At 37.4% G+C, this 17,820-nt stretch overlaps 1 protein-coding gene across 8 annotated transcripts in view; it reads left to right on the top strand.

Annotated features, from left to right (window-relative positions):
* The window catches only part of FGF12 (fibroblast growth factor 12), a 584,819-nt gene that overhangs the window by 353,062 nt on the left and 213,937 nt on the right, over positions 1–17,820 (top strand). The window lies entirely within an intron of this gene.

The raw sequence follows: 17,820 nt of genomic DNA, 5'->3' as shown, positions 1-17,820 counted from the left end.
GAGTGGAAAGTATAGGTATATCCTATGTATCCCTTGCCCCATATAAAATGACATTTTGCTAGATTAGCCCCAGAATATATTATTTCATTTGTATTTATTAATGTTTTTATTAAATAGTCATATATACATGTATTTACTACAAAGTCATTTGGGAAACGTAGGTATGAATTATGGAAACCAAATAAGTGCTTTTGCAGTTCACAATAGCAAGGACATACAATTGACCTAAATACCCATTAGTGGTGGATTGGATAAAGCAAATGTGGTACATATACACTGTGGAATACTATGCGGCCATAAAAAATGAAATCATGTCTTTTGCAAGAACATTGATGGAGCTGGAGGCTATTATCCTTGGCAAACTAATGCAGGAACAGAAAACCAAATACCACATGTTCTTACTTATAAGTGGGAGCTAAATGATGAGAAATCATGGACACAAAGAAAGGAACAACAGACAGTAGGACCTACTGGAGGGTGGGAGGAGGGAGAAGAGCATAAAAAATATTGGGAACTAGGCTTAGTACCTGGGTGATAAAATCATCCCTACAACAGCCCCCCATGACACAAGTTTACCTATATAAAAATCCTGCATATGTATCTCTAAAAAGAAAAGGTGTTTTTAATTCTTGGAATTTTGATAAAAAATATTAAAATAAAACAAGAAACAACAAAGAAATGTGATTTTAAAAAATCAGAATGTAAACTTATACCAAAGAATATTCTTAAAGAGCTGTTTGCTGAAATGAAGAAAATGAATCCCTGCTCTGTTACTTTTGAAAATCTTAAATTTAAGTTTACTAAAATTATGTTTATGAATAATCTAGGGTTTACCTATTTAAATTTCCAGTAACAAAAGTAGTTATGTTTATATATTTGCATTTTTGGAAAAGCCATTTTAATAGAAGAGACCAGGCATAGTGGCTCACACCTGTAATCCCAGCACTTTGGGAGTCTGAGGCAGGCAAATGGCTTGAGCCCAGGAGTTCAAGACCGGCCTGGGCAACATGGTAAAAATCCTGTCTCAAATAAAAAAATTAGCTAGGCATGGTAGCGTGTTCCTGTAGTCCCAACTACTCAGGAGGCTAAGGTAGGAGAGTTGTCTGAGCTCAGGAGTTTGAGGCTGCCGTGAACTGTGATCTCACCCCTGTACTCCAGCCTGGGTGACAGAGTGAGACCCTGTCAAAAAAAAAAAAAAAAAAAAAAGAGAATTGAAAGAAAGGGATTTCATCTAATTTTGATCAGTGTGTAATATCAGATAAGTCATTTATTCCTGCACTGGGGCTTTATTTCTTCTCTTGTAAGGAGCGGGAATAAGAACAGCTTTTCCAACTAGTGATTTGCAATCCTCTAGGGAAAACATCTGTTCAAATATATTGTTCTCCTCAAAACAATATAATAAACTATTTAAAAATTATTTTTTCTTTAAGATTTAAAATTTGGGAACATAAACTAATGAGCTCCCTATTGTATCCCAAGCTCCTTGCATAGTGTCTGGCCCTGGGAGATGCTCAATGACTGAATACCTGGCACTTAGAAGGGATCAGGCAGATGTGTTCATGACTCAGTCATTCAGAGTGTTTTTATGTCCTGTTTGCACAGTTCTAACTACAGTGATAATTTTGATTATTACACAGTTTTAATGTTACCCCCATAATGTACCACTCGTTAGAGGCGTAATAAACATTGATGCTAAAATAAAACTTTCACCATTATAATCTGAGCTGTATCAAAAGGACTCTGCCTCCTATTTAAAATAGGTGAATTGGCTGGAGAAAATATAACAATAAAAATTAAAGTACATAGTTGAGGTCAGAATCCAAAAGGGGAAATCTCTACGTGCCAGAAAAGAAGAGGGAATTCATATTTATGGAGATGAGCAGGTTAAATTGATTAAAATTGATTTAATCAGTTCCTGCTCATCTCCATAAATATGTGATTACTAGAAGCACATAGGCATCAACAGGTGAGCATGGGTTTAACCTTTATGTGGGCACAGGATACTGGGCGTCAGACCTGTGTTAGGTAGGCAGGGATCTATACAGAAACATCTCAGAAAGCTCCTTCTGAAAGATGGTAATCTAGAAAAAATTTTTACCTGCCAAGGAAAACTAAAAGGAACTTGATGTGTTCACCTAAGGCAATGGGTGGAAAGTGTTGTCTGTGAGGAATTAGAAACCCAAACTGGGACCACTTCCTGGGTGAGGTTCAATATCAAACCTTCCTTGTTAAGTTGGAATTCTAGTCTTAGAAGTTAACATAAGAACTTCTCTCTTGCTGGGGAAATCTGCAAAGTACTACAAGAGGCCAATACAAAATCTTTCAATGGTACAGTTCAGGGAAGCACAAAACAACTTCCTCTGAGGAAAATCTCAATCTGATAATTGAAATCATATAAGGATATAAACTATCAAAAAGAAGAGTAAAGCACAATACATTGAATAATTCATACCCTGAGTTCTAGATATTAAGATGAATCTGAAATAAATTTTAAAAAATAATATTTTTAATGCTTATTAATTAAATGAAGCAGAAACCACAAGGCAAGAAAAGGGCAGTACAGAAAAAAAGGTAGATTTTAAAGAAAATAATTATATAGCAATTATAAAAGTAAGAAGGGAAATCTATGCATGTGTTCAAAAATAGGCTTTAAATAATAGAAGATAAAATGATTGAATTGGAAATGAAAGCAGACAAATCACTCAGAATGCTTCTGAGAGATTAATAGATGGAAGACGTTGAATGAGATTTTAAGACACAGGAAGTACATGGAGAGAAGCTCCAACCTGCATTTCAAAGGAGTTCTGAAAAGGAGAAAAGATACAATGCCAGATCATCTGTAATCAAAGAAATTAAGACAGAGAATTTGCAGAACAGAAAAATTCATATGGGTTTTTTCCATCATGTGGATTCTTAAAACAGTTCACACTTGGGAATATCATAGTAAAATCACATTATGATGAAGACACAATATCTTAAAAGAAATCAGAGAGAAAAGACAGATTAACTACAAATGAAAGATTGATTGCAGACTTGTCATCAGCAATAATAGTTGCTAGAATATGATGAGATTATTTTTTCAGAATGCTGAGGGAAAATAAGCACCACTTTGATGTTATGTATCCAGTCAATTACTATCAAACAGAGAGAGAAAGAAATAAAAAAATATAACGGCAAACACTGAGACATGTTTACACTTTAATAGATTGGTTCCTTATTGGTTCACAAAAAAAGGGGGTTGAGTCTGGGGGGGAAGGAGGGGGTCACAATGGTGAGTGAAAAAGATGGTAAACTTGTTTGTAAATCTTTCAAAATTAATGAAAAAAAATCTTATGATGAGCACTTCATGGGTTTACTTACTAAAATAGTAAGCAGTGGTAGAAATGGGTGGATTTGACATTTTGGCCATTTGCATTATTTGGTAAAAGCTTAATAATTAACAATTAAACTTGGATTTTGTTAAACTACAAATTTATGTTAGATAGGTAAGGATAACTACTAAAATAATAGAAACAGAACTGTAATTTCCAGTTCAAGATAAAGGGAAAAATTGGAGGGAGTATAAGTCGATCTAACTGAAGGAACATAAGGATAAAATAAAGAAGCAAAGAAATGCATAATAAATAAAAACCACAAACTAAGATGACATAAATAAAAACAGCTAAATCAGAAAATTTAAAGCAAAATGACTATAGTCATCTGTTACAGAAATTTCAAATCTGATGAAAATTCAAAATCCAATATGTATGGTGTTAATACAATGTTGAACCAGATAATCAAATTGCTGGATAATATACATGGCATATCTTTATGTTAAAATGTACACACAGAAAACTGCAGTAGGCACTTTTTGTGAATATTTACAGAGGGAGTACAGGCACAGCTATGTGAATAGGAAGCCTACCTCCCAAATTCAGAAAATATGGTTGAATCTCGTTAGCAAAGTGATGGAGTGGAATTAAAGAGATGAGTGTAATGGTTTAATTCTGTGAAATGATCTGAAGCAATGATGGAAAATGCTAGTATTTATTAAATATGGATGATGAGTACATGGATATTTGAGAGGCAGTGAGAATGATAATCTGTTCTGTGGGTTCTGGATCCAGACTGCCTGGGCTCAAATCTTCACAGCCCTTCTACTTATGACATGTGGGTGAGCCATTGATCAGTCCCTTCACTTGTGCCTTAGTATTAGTATCTATAAAATGAGAGAGAAAAAATAATACTAATCTCATACAGCGAATGCAAAGATGGAATGAGTAAGTACTAGGCATATAAAAATCATTTGAGTCCCTAGTTTATGATAAGCACTATTAAAGGTTATTATTATTTTTCTGTTTTCTGCATGTTTGAAATATTTCATGCTGAAAAGATACCTCAAATTAATAAAACTGTTAATGGATAGGTAAAATTATAATACATCTTGAAATCATAAGATAATCTTCACCAAAACAAAATCAGTGATAAAAATTCTTACATGGTACATATAGATGTTTTTAGAGCCCTAATATCAGATTTAAAGAAGAAAGTCTTATGAATATTGTATCTAATTTGTTTTTCCATTTGTGACTACAGAGGTGATCCATGGACAGAATACATTATGTATGGATACATACTTGGGAAGAGCTTCAATTTTTTAATTTCATTTGGACACTAGAAAGAAAACACAGAGATTCTAAAATTAAACCAGTTTTTATAAAACAAAGTGCAGGATTTTCAAGCAAGTATCAAATAAAAAAATGTATTTATATTTTTGATTCTGTTATACATAGACAAAATTCAACATACACTTTAATGTTTAACAAACATTTGCCCTTTAAAAATTATTTGTTGACAAATCATGCCTTTTCTTAATATAACATGTCACATGTGAATGGGAAACTGTTCTTAATTTTTAAAATAGGTTATGGGTGTTGAAGTCAAGCTGGCCTTCTTTATAAGGTTAGAGAGAATGCTTAGCTGTGGGTAGATCAATCCTTGCTGTATTGAATCCGGAGTATACTTCTTGGAGTTGGTTATGAGAATTGTAGGCTTTGGTAATGTGTATCTACAATCAGATCAGCCACTCTTCAAAGTATTGTCCTGGCACTTTGTCTGAAAGCACTGGTTCATTTCTTTATTGATGGGATTGTAGCATCTATATCACAGTCCCTCATTATCAGTCACAGTGGTAGCTTCTTGTACCTGTGTTTCACTTCTCCCTAAGAACCTCCCAAAATGGAGTTTCAGTTGTAGCACACAACCCCTGATTATATATTTACAGTGCTTGTGTTATCCACATTTGATAAATATTTTCTGTCCTCTTATGTGATATAATATCAAGTAATAAATTATATTAATATAGTTTGTATAGATTATGATTTAATTGAAATTTTAAGAATCTTAATTGATTTACAGTGGTAAGAGATATCTATTAAAAGTATTTTCTCCATTTTAAATTCTAATTTATGAAAAATAATTTGTAAGGATCTATCTTGACCTGAGACTCCCTTGGGTTTCTAGGACCTGGACTTGGAGCCACCAAACTCTTCAATTCCGTAGTTTTATAGATGAAATCTGAAGCCCAGAGCAAAGAAACTAGGTCACTGAAAAAAAAAAAATTTGCTTTCTATGTGTTAAACAGGCACTATGCTAAGAACTAGGTATTCTGTAATAAAAAGTTTCATGGCCTCACCCTCAGGGAGTCTACAGTCTAGAGTGGGAGATTGATATTAAACAACAAAGAGAAATAGATATCTAATTACAAACTGAACTATGTGAAATGAAGGGAGGAAAATAAACACTGCTGTGCTGCCAGATTGTATCTGTACAAATGTGGAGGCAAATTTAGGTTGGAGGCCTAGACAAGACCTCTGTGAAATTGCATTTATGCAGTGATGTGAAGTTATTTCAGGAAGAAATCAATCCACGCAGAGGGAAATGTTTGTGCAAAAATCCCTAGGTCTGAATAGAAGGGCGGTGCATGTGCCTAGAGCTTAGTGAGCCAGGGAGAGAGTAAAATGAGACGATGATGAAACTGTAGGCAGGAGCCAGATGGTGCAAAGCTCTCCCGGCCATGCTAAGGGTCTGATGTTTTATTGTAAGTGAAATGGGAAGCTGTTAAAGAGTTTAAGCAGATGAGTGGCATGATCCAATTTATATTGTAAAATATTAGCTTGACTGTAGTGTGGTTTGGAAGGGAAAGAGGGTAAGAGTGTTAGTGAGGAGGCTATAGAGGAATCTAGCCCAGAGCACTTAATGGTCTGAACAAAGATGGAGGCAGTGGGGATGGAGAGGAGCAAACAATTGGAATTAGGCCCTAAATGTCTGGCTCCCTCTGAACTGCACATCCCCCTGCACCACCCTGCCTGAACTTACCAGGGTCAAGGCTGGTGGATGTGCTCTTGGAGCTCTCAACTACTCTTTTGCCAAAAATATTATTATCCCTAGAGCTCACTCTCGTTGACTCTGCAATGACAAAGCTTTTCTTTTCTTTTTTTTTTTTTTTGTGTGGTGTGTGTGTGTGTTTGTGTGTATGGTATGAAAAAATGAAAGACAAAAATCACATTTAACAACAATAATATTATCCCTGCAGGTAATTTACATTTGGGGTGCATGAGGGAATTCCTCAGGCTTGCCAACCTGGATAAACAGACCTCTGATATCCAAGGCAGTTTCAGGACAAGTCCAACATTTGTGCAGCTCCCCTGATGTCAGGGAACTGTCATGCCTGTGCTCGCCCAAATAATGTGTCCTGTTCATTTATTTCTGGTGCCAAAAGATGTGTCTGTGAAAAAAGAGACAAAGAAGATTTTTCTGTGCCAAATGAGGATGCTTTTATTACAGAAGACTTTCTGTGTACATAGAAGTGTCTACATCCCCGCCACTTTTTTTGTACCAGGAGGCCAAAAGCTATGTTCTCAACTCCAGTTTAGTGTTTGCTTTTTATTCCTGGTCGCTGGCTTTATAGATTTCCACAGGTTTTGTAGGCTGATCCCAGTTAAAGCGGTATTAGCATTTTAGAGTTCTTTAAAAGACAATCGATGATTAGCAATGAGAAGGTGTAAAGCAAAAAGCTTCCACCTTGGCACTGGCATGGGTTAACTCTGTAATTTAGCACTAGTGATTTAGCCTCTATAAGCCTCAGTTAGTTCATATATATAATATAATATAATATATATATTATATATTATATATAATATATATATGTATGTATCTATATATATATGTATGTATGTATGTATCTATCTATCTATATATATATGGCCCAATGATAGCACCTGCTTTAAATTATTTCAATGGAAATTCAGAGATAATCCACATAAAGTGTCTGGCATTTGTTAAGTGCTTGGCATTTTCTATCTGTGCATGAAACTCAGGAGAATTTGCCCATTGCTTCTGCTAACTAACCATGGGTTTTCCTATCTATGTTAATTCTGTCTGAAAGTTCAATCTTCCATATAAGCTTGGTTTCCTAGTCATATAGCACACTGTAATATGTATTCCTAATTTCTTAGAACAGCCTTTAGAAGTGGATCTCAGTCATCTAAACAATTTCATGAGAAGCAAAGTATGCCTATGCATGAGGAAATGAAATAGCTTTCTGGATACCATGCAGCTAGTTTGGGGTAAGATCAGGAAACCTCTGGGAGGCAAAGAACTGAAAAATCCTGGAATACTAAAGAGCTCTGACTCCAGGGATTGGGAGATGTGCTGCCATGAGAATTTCCCCTCTCCCTGTGTTTTGTTTCTTCATCTGTAACATGAGCCTTGAATTAGATTGTCCTGAATGGCTTTTTCTGGCTCTGAAATCTTAAGATTTTAGAATTATCTTCATGTTTGAAGTGTCTTGTGATCTGCAGTCTCCAGCAGTCATTTTTAAGCTGCCTGGAAAGCCATGTTCATTCCAGGTCTACTTCTCTGGATGGTCATTTGAGAAAGATCGAGGAGTTTTGACCCAATGAGATTGACCAGTATCAAACTCCCCTCCATGAACAAAATCCCCTCCAAGATTCTTAAAGGGCAAGAAGGTATTAGGCTTCATGAGACTGCCTGCATTAAGCTTTCTTCACCCACACCTTCATTAATATTCTACATTTAAATAGGACTCCCTTAGGAAGGTGATGATTGACTGCATTCGGATTTGGGATTTGGATTTACAACTGAAATGAGACTTTCATCCTTAAGGTGGCTGGAGCATTAGCACACCAAGCACAGTCAGTCCTCTGGCTCACAGCGTTTTGCATCTCCATTGCCAGTGCCTATCTAGGGCCCTTATTATCTGGAATAGCTCCCTACTGGCTCCCATGACCACAGTATCACCCATTTTAACTCCGCCTTCACTATTGTTCTTCAGTTTGACTTTCTAAAATACTACCCTCATAATTTTAGCCCCTGACTTAAAATCCTTCCAAGTTTTCCCATTGCTTAATGCATTGGCCTCTGAAGTATGTGGGACCTGACAGCCTTTGGCATATGAAAAAAAATACTATTACAACTTTTTTTTTAAAATACAAGTTCTCATCTGTCTCCCAGGCTGGAGTACAATGATGCAGTCATAGTTCACTGCAGCCTTGTACTTCCGGGCTCAAGCAGTCCTCCCACCTCAGCCTCCTTGAACAGTTAGGAATGCAGGTATGTACCACTATGTCTGTCAATTAAAAAGTTTGTTTGTGCTTATCATTGATCTCATTTAAAAATTCCTATTTTGATTTATATTATACACATAATTTACAGAGTGGTACATACACTTGACACATTATAAAGGGACTTATTTGGAGGCTGCAGATTTAAAATAATTTACTGATAGGGATGTATAATTAGAAAAGTTTGGAGATGATTCATTTAAAGCATAAAGTAAAACTTGTTAATAGCTTTGCTTAAGGACTCTCAAGTGTCCTGTACCCTGTTTCTTTTCTGCTGTCACCTCTAGCCTCTGCATACACCCCTGTATTTCCTTCACCCTGGCCACACCCATCTACATACCTGGTCCCTTCACATGCTAAGCACATGCATCCGTCTGTAACCTTGCTTCTGCTGGTGATGTTCAAAGCAAAGTCCTCCTGCCTATTCTGGGCTAACTATAAAATGATGCTTCATCTTCAAAGCCTTTTGTAACTGTTTCTTGTCCCAGAACCTGCCATCCCAGGTAAAATTAGCATCCCCATTCTGTGATTTCATGGCATTTTGTTTGTTCGTTTATGACAGCACTTTTCATGTTCACTGCTATAATGATTGGTTGTGTATGTGTCTCCCTGATGAGGCCGTGGGTGCTTTCAAGGCAGGAATTGCATCTTACTCATCTTTGTACCCAGCACCTAGTGCATGTCGGAAGTCAATAAATGGTGCTGGAGTTATTTTAAATTTTCATGAGCATATTACAAAGAAGACTCTAGGAGGAAGGGGGCTAATGCTATGAGGAATAAAATTGGCTCAGTACAAAAACCTTGTCCCTGTTGGTGTTTCACATCTTAGCCCAGGTTTCCTGCCCTCTGTCTCATGTCTTCTGTAGCTCGGACTGCTTTGGTGAAGAGGAAACTCCAGAAATGCAGGTTTTTTTCCTTTGGATTTAGCTTTGAGACAGTATGAAGGTTAAGGATTGCCTGTCTCAAGGTCACTCCATTTCCGTTGAAGTGTGAGGCAACTCAGGGCTTTGGAGACTGTTTATGGGGGAGGCTGCTGTGCTTGTCAGACTGATCAGCGTTCAGGACAAAATATAAAGAAACGCACTAGAGGCCAGAGGCATTATATTAAACGGCTATAAACAGCTCTTTATACAAATGAGAAGCTCCTTTGAAAGTCACAGGTGACAAAGGAAAATGCCAAGTATAACTTATTACTTTCATTCCTTCAGCATACAAACACTCCTTCCCTACCCTGTGCCTGGCAGTGTGTTAGGTGCTGGTATAGAGTTGACGAATAAGCTCTCTGCCCTGAGAAGTTCATAGTTCAGCAGCAGAGACAGAGGTGTAAGCCAGCAGCTCTAAAAGAGCCCACAGCTCTCCTAACCCATGCACAATAGAGCTCTGAAGAGGGAGTGATTAATTTTGCCTCAGGGTGACAGGGAAGACCTTGTGGAAGAAAGCTGTGCTTAGAAGGCGCTGGAGGACTCCTAGGCAGAGGAGGAAGGCAGGGGTTGTGCATTTCAGGCAGAGGGAACTACAGAAGCAAGTAGAGAAAGGGCTGGCAGACTCTCCTTAAAGGGTCTGTTTTAGTAAAGATTTCAGGCTTTGCAGGGTTTAGGGTATCTGTTGCAACTACTCACCTTTGTTTTAGCATGAAAGCAGCCAGATGCAATGCATGAGTGAATGGGCATGGCCATGCTCTAATAAAACTTTATTAACAACACTGGCAGCCACAGGGCTGTAGTTGGTGGACTCTTGGCATAGAGGAAGGATCTTCAGAGAGCCTCTCACCTGTTGGTTCTTAATCTTGTCAGGTATTAGGATTGCTTTACACCTGCTACTCCCTGCTCCTGGAATGCATTTCTGTTAGATACCCTTAATGGTTTCCTTCCTCTCTTCGTTTAGGCTTCTGTGATGTTATCTTCTATTCGGTGTGTCCACCATAACACATCCATCCCTTGCATGCTCTATCTTTTTTTTATTGCTTTCATTTTTATCAGAGCACTTATACTAACCTTCTATTATATATTGTTTATATGTCTATTTTCTGTCTCCCTACTAGAATGCACACTTTATGTTTTATCCTCTATTATATTCAGTGTTGAGCTGGAGCTGATGGTGCTCACCTCTTTTCAGCTTCGTATTTATGTTCAGTGATGTCAAGTAGTAGTTTTACAGTCATACATGAGGTAGTTGCATAGTTGAAGTCATCTCATAGAAGTCCAGTTTTGGGTTTTCTTTTCTGCTCTGTCTTTTTGGCAGGGGAGGGAGGTGGGGGAAAGCTGGTTTACTAGCAGCACGCAGTTGATTATCCCTTGTGCTCAGAAGAATATCTGTTGCAAAGGCTGCTGCTTAATAAATATTCATTTTTTTAAAAATAAAATGTGCCAATGGTATCTGTTGATGAAGTAAATAGATATGCATTTAGCAACGGAATTGCCTTGGGATGTTAGCATTTTGTGGAGAGAGTCATGGCCTCAGGTAGGTAACTGCTGATGGTGTCTATCATCTTCATTTGATCGGTGGGGAGATTGAAGATGAGGGATGGGACAGGACTCATTTTACTCCACAGAGCAGATTTCTGCCAGGCTTACAGTGGCACATCTTCAGCCTTATCTTTTCATTTCAGGAAGGTGTTCCTCTAGGTCTGTTTGTTGCAGTGTCTTGAGTGAATAAGGGGCCTCAGGCCTGCTTCTCTTTTACTAAATAGCATAAATTTTTAATGAATCCCTATAACTCAATGTAGTTGCAATTTTTTGATGTATTGAGAAGTCCAGACAAGTTCCATCCTTTTTCAAATGCTTACTGTAGATTATTTCTGATTTGTCTGGGTCTTTGGTTTATGGTATGTAAATATGCCATAGTCTATACCCCTTAGTTATGATTGGTCAGAAATGTATTTGCTTATGAACATTGTTTAGCCCTAATAGTCTAATTTTGAAGTCTGCATCAGTGTAATGCCCCAGAACCACTTGTCAAGAATTACATTTAACAGCTTCTTCAATCTCAGTTCCTTTAAGTGGACAACATTAAATGTTAATACCAAAGGCCCATTTGTAAACCCAAAGAGACTGATTAAAAGAACCCATCAAACTACTCCACAATCCATGTTTACCATTTATAAAGAAGAGTGCATTTTCCGGATGCCTGGTAAACAGTCTTTTTAATTCCCTGTCTCAAGCACCAACTAAGGAAACAGAAAAGTGGAATTGTATTGAGTGGACCATCTGGCTTGTCCCAAAGCGTTTCAGGACATCAGGGTAGAAAGAACCTTTCATTCTCACTCACATAGTCTGAGTCTTTGGAGACATCCGTGTCCTTTACAGCTGCTCAGATCTGTAGTTTTTCTGCTTCTTCCTGTTTCTGTTTATGACTGAAAACTCACTCTTTCCTTAGGCAACCTGTTCTCTCTTTGAATACAATTAACGGAAAGATCTTTTAAGTCTGCATTCCTGTAACTTTCACCCATTGGCCCTAGGTCTATCTCTACGGAGAACAAATTGGCTGTTTACTTCTTGGGATTTTCAAGAATGTGGAGACAGCTCTCCAAATCCTCCCTTTTCTAGGCTGCACATGTGACAGTCATATATTCCCTCTTTATTTGGCCCCCTTTCCTCTGGACATGTTCCAGTTTTGCCAATATTCTTTTAAAAGTGACCGAACAGTGTTAGAGAGTGGCTGTCACAATAGACTGTTAAGCTAGACCTGCCTCTTCGTTTTTAGCTCTGTAACCTTGGGCAAAAGCAATGCAGCTTCCTTGAATCTCAACAACAATTGAAAAATGAGAATAGAGTACCTCATACAGTCAGTTGTTTTGCATAATAAATAAAACCACAGTAAAATTATCGGAAGAATGCCTTCCATGAAGGAGATGGGTTCAAATATGGTCATTGTTATTAAAAGTAGTATTAATTCTCTAGATATGCCCTCCATGACACAACTTTCATTACTATTATAATAGTTTTCATTTTAGATTGGAGTTTATATGTCGACACTTTCTTTAAAGTTTGGATATATGTGATTATGCTGGCCCTAGACGATTTTAGTATCAAAGGTTTTATATTTGTATTTATATATAAATATGTAAATATATATTTTATATAAATATAAAACCTTTGATACTAAAATATGTATATTATATATATATTTCTTGCACAGTTTTCTGTAACTGCTTCTCTTTATCAACCCATACTCTAATAACTGATGTACAACTAGATATCTCCCCTCCTTCTTTTCTCCTCTCTTCTCCCTTCTTGCTCCCCAAACCCTCAGCTTTAATATGGTAAGAATTATGTCTTGGCTGCTCTTTGGAAAGGAAAGGATGATGTCCATTCAGTATATAGGAACTGAGTTCTTGTCTGAACTCATCAATGTGTTAGCTGTGTGACCTTGGAAAAGACACTGTCTCTCTGAGCCAGAGTTTTGTTATTCTGTGTTTTACCTTTGAAGTTAATGAAGGAAAGTGTCTATCCTTTCCATGTCTAAATTCACCCTATTTCCTATAACTGAATATTCATCCTGAGATGTGTTGTCAGGGCCCCTTGGCTCTGTCTCTGTTCTGGATTTCCATTGTGTACCTACGAAATGCTCCATAGCATTAGATGGTCAAGCCAGCAGGAACGTCTGGATAGCTCCCGCATGTGTCAGTTCTTCTGAGTGGCTCTGAATTCAAACCTTCTGCTGAAACTGCCATGTCATCCTGAAGGGAAGTGGTATCCTATCCACTTACCTATCCTTTACCTTCTTTATCATTCAGCCTCTTTGAGGAAAACATTTTTTACTTGCTTTTTTGGCTGTACTTAGTATTTTTAATAAACCTATTTTAGAATGTTTTTAAATTTGTGGAGATGTGAAGATAGTACAGAGTTCCCATATACCCTACATACAATTTCCCATAGTAACAGCTTACGTTAGTGTGAGACATTTGTCACAATTAAGAATCTATCATAACAGTATGTTTAACTAAAATCCATATTTTATTCAGCTTTCCTTCATTTTTACATAATGCTCTTTTTCAGCTCTAGGATCTCATTCAGAATGCCCCGTTACATATAGTTGTCATGTTTTTTTAGACTCCTTTTATTTATGACTTTTTCCTAGACACTCATTTTCTTCAGTGACATTGATAAGGTTTTCTTAAAAAAATTAATTTTTAACCTTTTATGGGTACATGGTAGGTGTATATATTTGTGGAGTACATGAAATATTTTGATACAGGCATATGATGTATAGTAATCACATCATGGCAAATAGATTATCTCTCACCTCAAGTATTTATCCCTTCTTTGTGTTATGAACAATCCATTTGGAGGAGTAATGGTCAAGTATTTTGTAGAATATTCTTTAATTGGCATTTGTCTATTCTTTTTCATGATTAGACTGAGGTTGTGGGTTTTTTGGAGGAAGATCACAGAGGTAAAGTGCTGTGCTCATCACATAATCTCAAGAGTACATAATATCAGCATGTTTTATAATTGATGATATTAACCTTGATCACCTGACTGAGATGGTGCTTTGTTTGTTAGGTTTCTCTACCATAATATTACTTACTCCTTCCCTTTCCATATTGTATATTTTGGAAGGAAGTTCAAAGCACATTGTGCATAGCCAATGGAAATTTATTTCTTATTCATTTCACTGTTCAAGGTAGCTATTTCCATGGCTGTCATCTTTTCTTTACCTGTTATTCAGGGACCCAACATTCTTCCATTCTGTTGCTTCTGTAGCCCCTAGGGCTATGTTCTCTTAATCTGGCCGGTGTTAAGGAAAAGAGAATGTGGAGGAGAATGTTTGCTTTTAAAAACCTTGGCCTGAAAATGGCACACATCATTTCCACTTACATTCCATATGACACTCATTCATCTGCCAAACCTAACTGCAAGGGAGGCTAGGACATATGGTCTAGCTGGGTGCCCAGAAAAAAAGAGGAAATGGATTTCAGTGAAATGCTAGCAGTGTTTGCCACACCACTTTAGAGCACAAAAGGGAACAAACCAACCCTTCCTCCCCACCATCTAATAATATAGCCATCATTTCATTAAAAAAAGAAAAACAGTAATGGAAGAGCATAATCTTAAAATCCAGGAGTCATATAAACTGAGAAAAAAAATAGCTTCATGGAAAACGTATTCCATTGACCCTGTTTGTCTTAGAGTCACCGTTGTGCTATGAACATTCGTTGAGAACAGGCACTTACTTGTGTGTCTGCATTTGAGAACCCTTTTTCTCTATCCTGTCTTTATCAGACTGCATCATTCCCAGAGTTGCCATGTTTTGTGTGGAATGTCCTTCCTCTGGTTTCCTTGCCTATGACAATCCTGCACATTCCAGTGTACATACAATGTGTAGGATTGTCATAGGCAAGGAAACCAGAGGAAGGACATTCCACACAATGAAGTGCCTTATCCCAACCTTCAGACAGAACTGGTCCCTTGCTCCTTGGTGCCATCACACCACTGTGCTTCACTTCCTCCTTTATCAGCTCTCCCCACACTAGTATTATACATAAATATGTTTCATGCATCAGACCGGGTGCTCCCTGAGGACAGCAAAGATTTTATTCATATCTTGGGTCCCCAAGCATAGTCTAACAAATAAATGTGTGTTAGTTGAATGTACCCAGGATGCTGGATGTGCTGAAAAGTGGTCTCATTTTGTACCTCCTTTCTTTAAAATAGAGCAAAACATGTTCTGGTTTTCCCCATTATAAAAGAGATCTCACTTATGATAGCCAAGACTTCATGGAGGAGGTTAAAAGAGATCTCACTTATGATAGCCAAGACTTCATGGAGGAGGTGATGTTGAGCTGAACTTGGAAAGGTTGGTAGGACTTGATGGTAATAGACATATAAAATGCCATTCAGGATACACAGCTTTCTGTGACACATCTATGTTCAGGGTATTTTTTTCAATAGATGGTCAAGTCTCCTTGAAACTTCTATAATGCAGGATGTTCATTTTCACATATCACAACATAATTAAAACACAGACTCTTGGGCCTGTTCTGGTACTACTCTCAGAGGTGCGTGCTCAGAGTCTGATACTCATTATCCTGAGCAAGAGTTACCAACCCAAATCCCCGGGGCTCCAACAGAGGGATGGCTCCACCAAAGCAAAAGAAGTGTTTAATTACAGGTACAGAAAGAGGAACACGAAGAAAACAAACAATCATTTACAGGCACTATTGACTAAGCTGTCATGCTTCTCATTACAAATAAAACCATGACTTCTTAAAGTGACTTTATCAAGCTTATTAGAAGTAAAATATAAATTGTGAGACAGTTACCCTCTTTCTCTTCTATCATTTTCTGTCCTCTACTTTTAGCCCACTGTTTACTCTAGTGGCTTTACAAGCTCAGTTAATATTTTACTAAAGCAGAAGCTAGAGACATACTCTTTTCTCAGAATTCTTCTTTTACCTCCCTTATACCGTGTCCTTGATTTTCATAGTTGAAACATTAGACTTTGATTAGGATGTATATTTTATGGGTTTTCTAGTTCATACTCTCTCATTATTCATGTGAAATTTGTAATAATCATGGTTAGGGTAGGACTGTTTTTTATCTTACTATATAGATTAAAAAAAAACTTGAGATTCAGATGTTAGATGAGTTGCTCAGGGCTACACAGCATTTTTGGTTCAAATCTATGGGTGATTCTGTCACATTAGAAGCTACCTGTCAGCCAGGTAGCCAAAGGCGGAGGCACACAGAATGTTGTTTGCAGCGACCTTAGTCACGTGTTTCCCCGACTTGTCCATAGTTGTGGGATTGGATGAGCCTATGGAGGGTGTGCATTGAAGACAAATCCATTCTTCTATTTCTGCCACCACTCAAGGCAGAGGATTCTAATATGCTCAAAGTGAACAGAAACTCATATGAGGGAACAGTCATTCAGTTTAACTTCCAGATTTTTATTGATGAAGACATTGAGACCCACAAATTTAAAAAATTGAATTTATTGGCCAGGCGCGAAGGTTCACACCTGTAATCCTAGCACTTTGGGAGGACAAGGCAGGCAGATCATGAGGTAAGGAGTTCGAGACCATCCTGACCAACATGGTGAAATCCCGTCTCTACTAAAAATACAAAAATTAGTTAGTTGTAGTGGTGTGCACCTGTAATCCCAGCTACTCAGGAAGCTGAAACAGGAGAATTGCTTGAACCCAGGAGGCAGAGGTTGCCATGAGCCGAGATTGTGCCAGTGCACTCCAGTCTGGGCAACAGAGTGAGACTCTGTCATAAAAAAAATGAATTTATTTAACCCATAAAGTCAGTACAAACCTATTAGTTAGAATGCCTAATTTCCAATAGCTCTTTTTTCATTAGCCTGCTCCCTCATTCCTGATTTTCTTGACATCTCTTTTGCTTCTTAGGACTGCTTTGAAAAAGATGTGTTATCAGAGGCAGTTCCCCATATTCCCAAATAACGTGAATGTGATCAAGTCACATGTGCAAAAGTCCCAACTGTAGATACTTGTTATAGTGTGTAGGCCAATTCCCAAAGAAATGATCACATTAAATGCTTAACTAGAATTCTCCTTTAGACATAAACATCGATACATGCATTCATTGTAACACACAGTGCCTACCAGATTGTTTGGCTAAAAAAAGACAGTCTTGGTAAACATTAGTTGAATAAATGGATGAAAGATGAAGTTGACTAGCTTAAATTCAGCAATTGTCCTTCTGAGGATACCATGTTGCTACTTCAGCAATCATACGATTTCCATCTTTGCCTCAATTTTTATCACCAGAAGCAGCATTTTTCTTTTTCTCCTCATTTTAATGAAATAATTAGGGCTATAAGTGCACTAGAATAATTCATTTCTGCTCAACAATAGAGACAAAAATGGTGATGCAGTGGAAACTAGATTGTTGCTGGCAGCCAGCACTGCAATGAGAAAGCTTTGTATATTTATATTAGCTGATGCACAAAAATTCAAATGTGTTATACAAAGGTTAGTTTGAAGGTATTTGTGTTTAGAGAGTTTTTAAAAGTTGAGCAATCCTGGCTGGAATACTTAGAGAAAGGCCGGGTGTGGTGGCTCACGCCTGTAATCCTAGCACTTTGGGAGGCTGAGGTGGGTGGATCACCTGAGGTCAGGAGTTCAAGACCAGCCTGGCCATCATGGTGAAACCCCATCTTAAAAAAAAAAAAAATGAAAAACTTAGAGAAATATTTATGACTTGACTTTTTTTTTTTTTTTACTAGAGAA

This window comes from Callithrix jacchus, chromosome 15, assembly GCF_049354715.1.
Source record: "Callithrix jacchus isolate 240 chromosome 15, calJac240_pri, whole genome shotgun sequence".
Lineage (NCBI taxonomy): Eukaryota > Metazoa > Chordata > Mammalia > Primates > Cebidae > Callithrix > Callithrix jacchus.
Note: the sequence above shows the minus strand (reverse complement) of the source record. Positions and strands in the feature narration are given on the sequence as shown.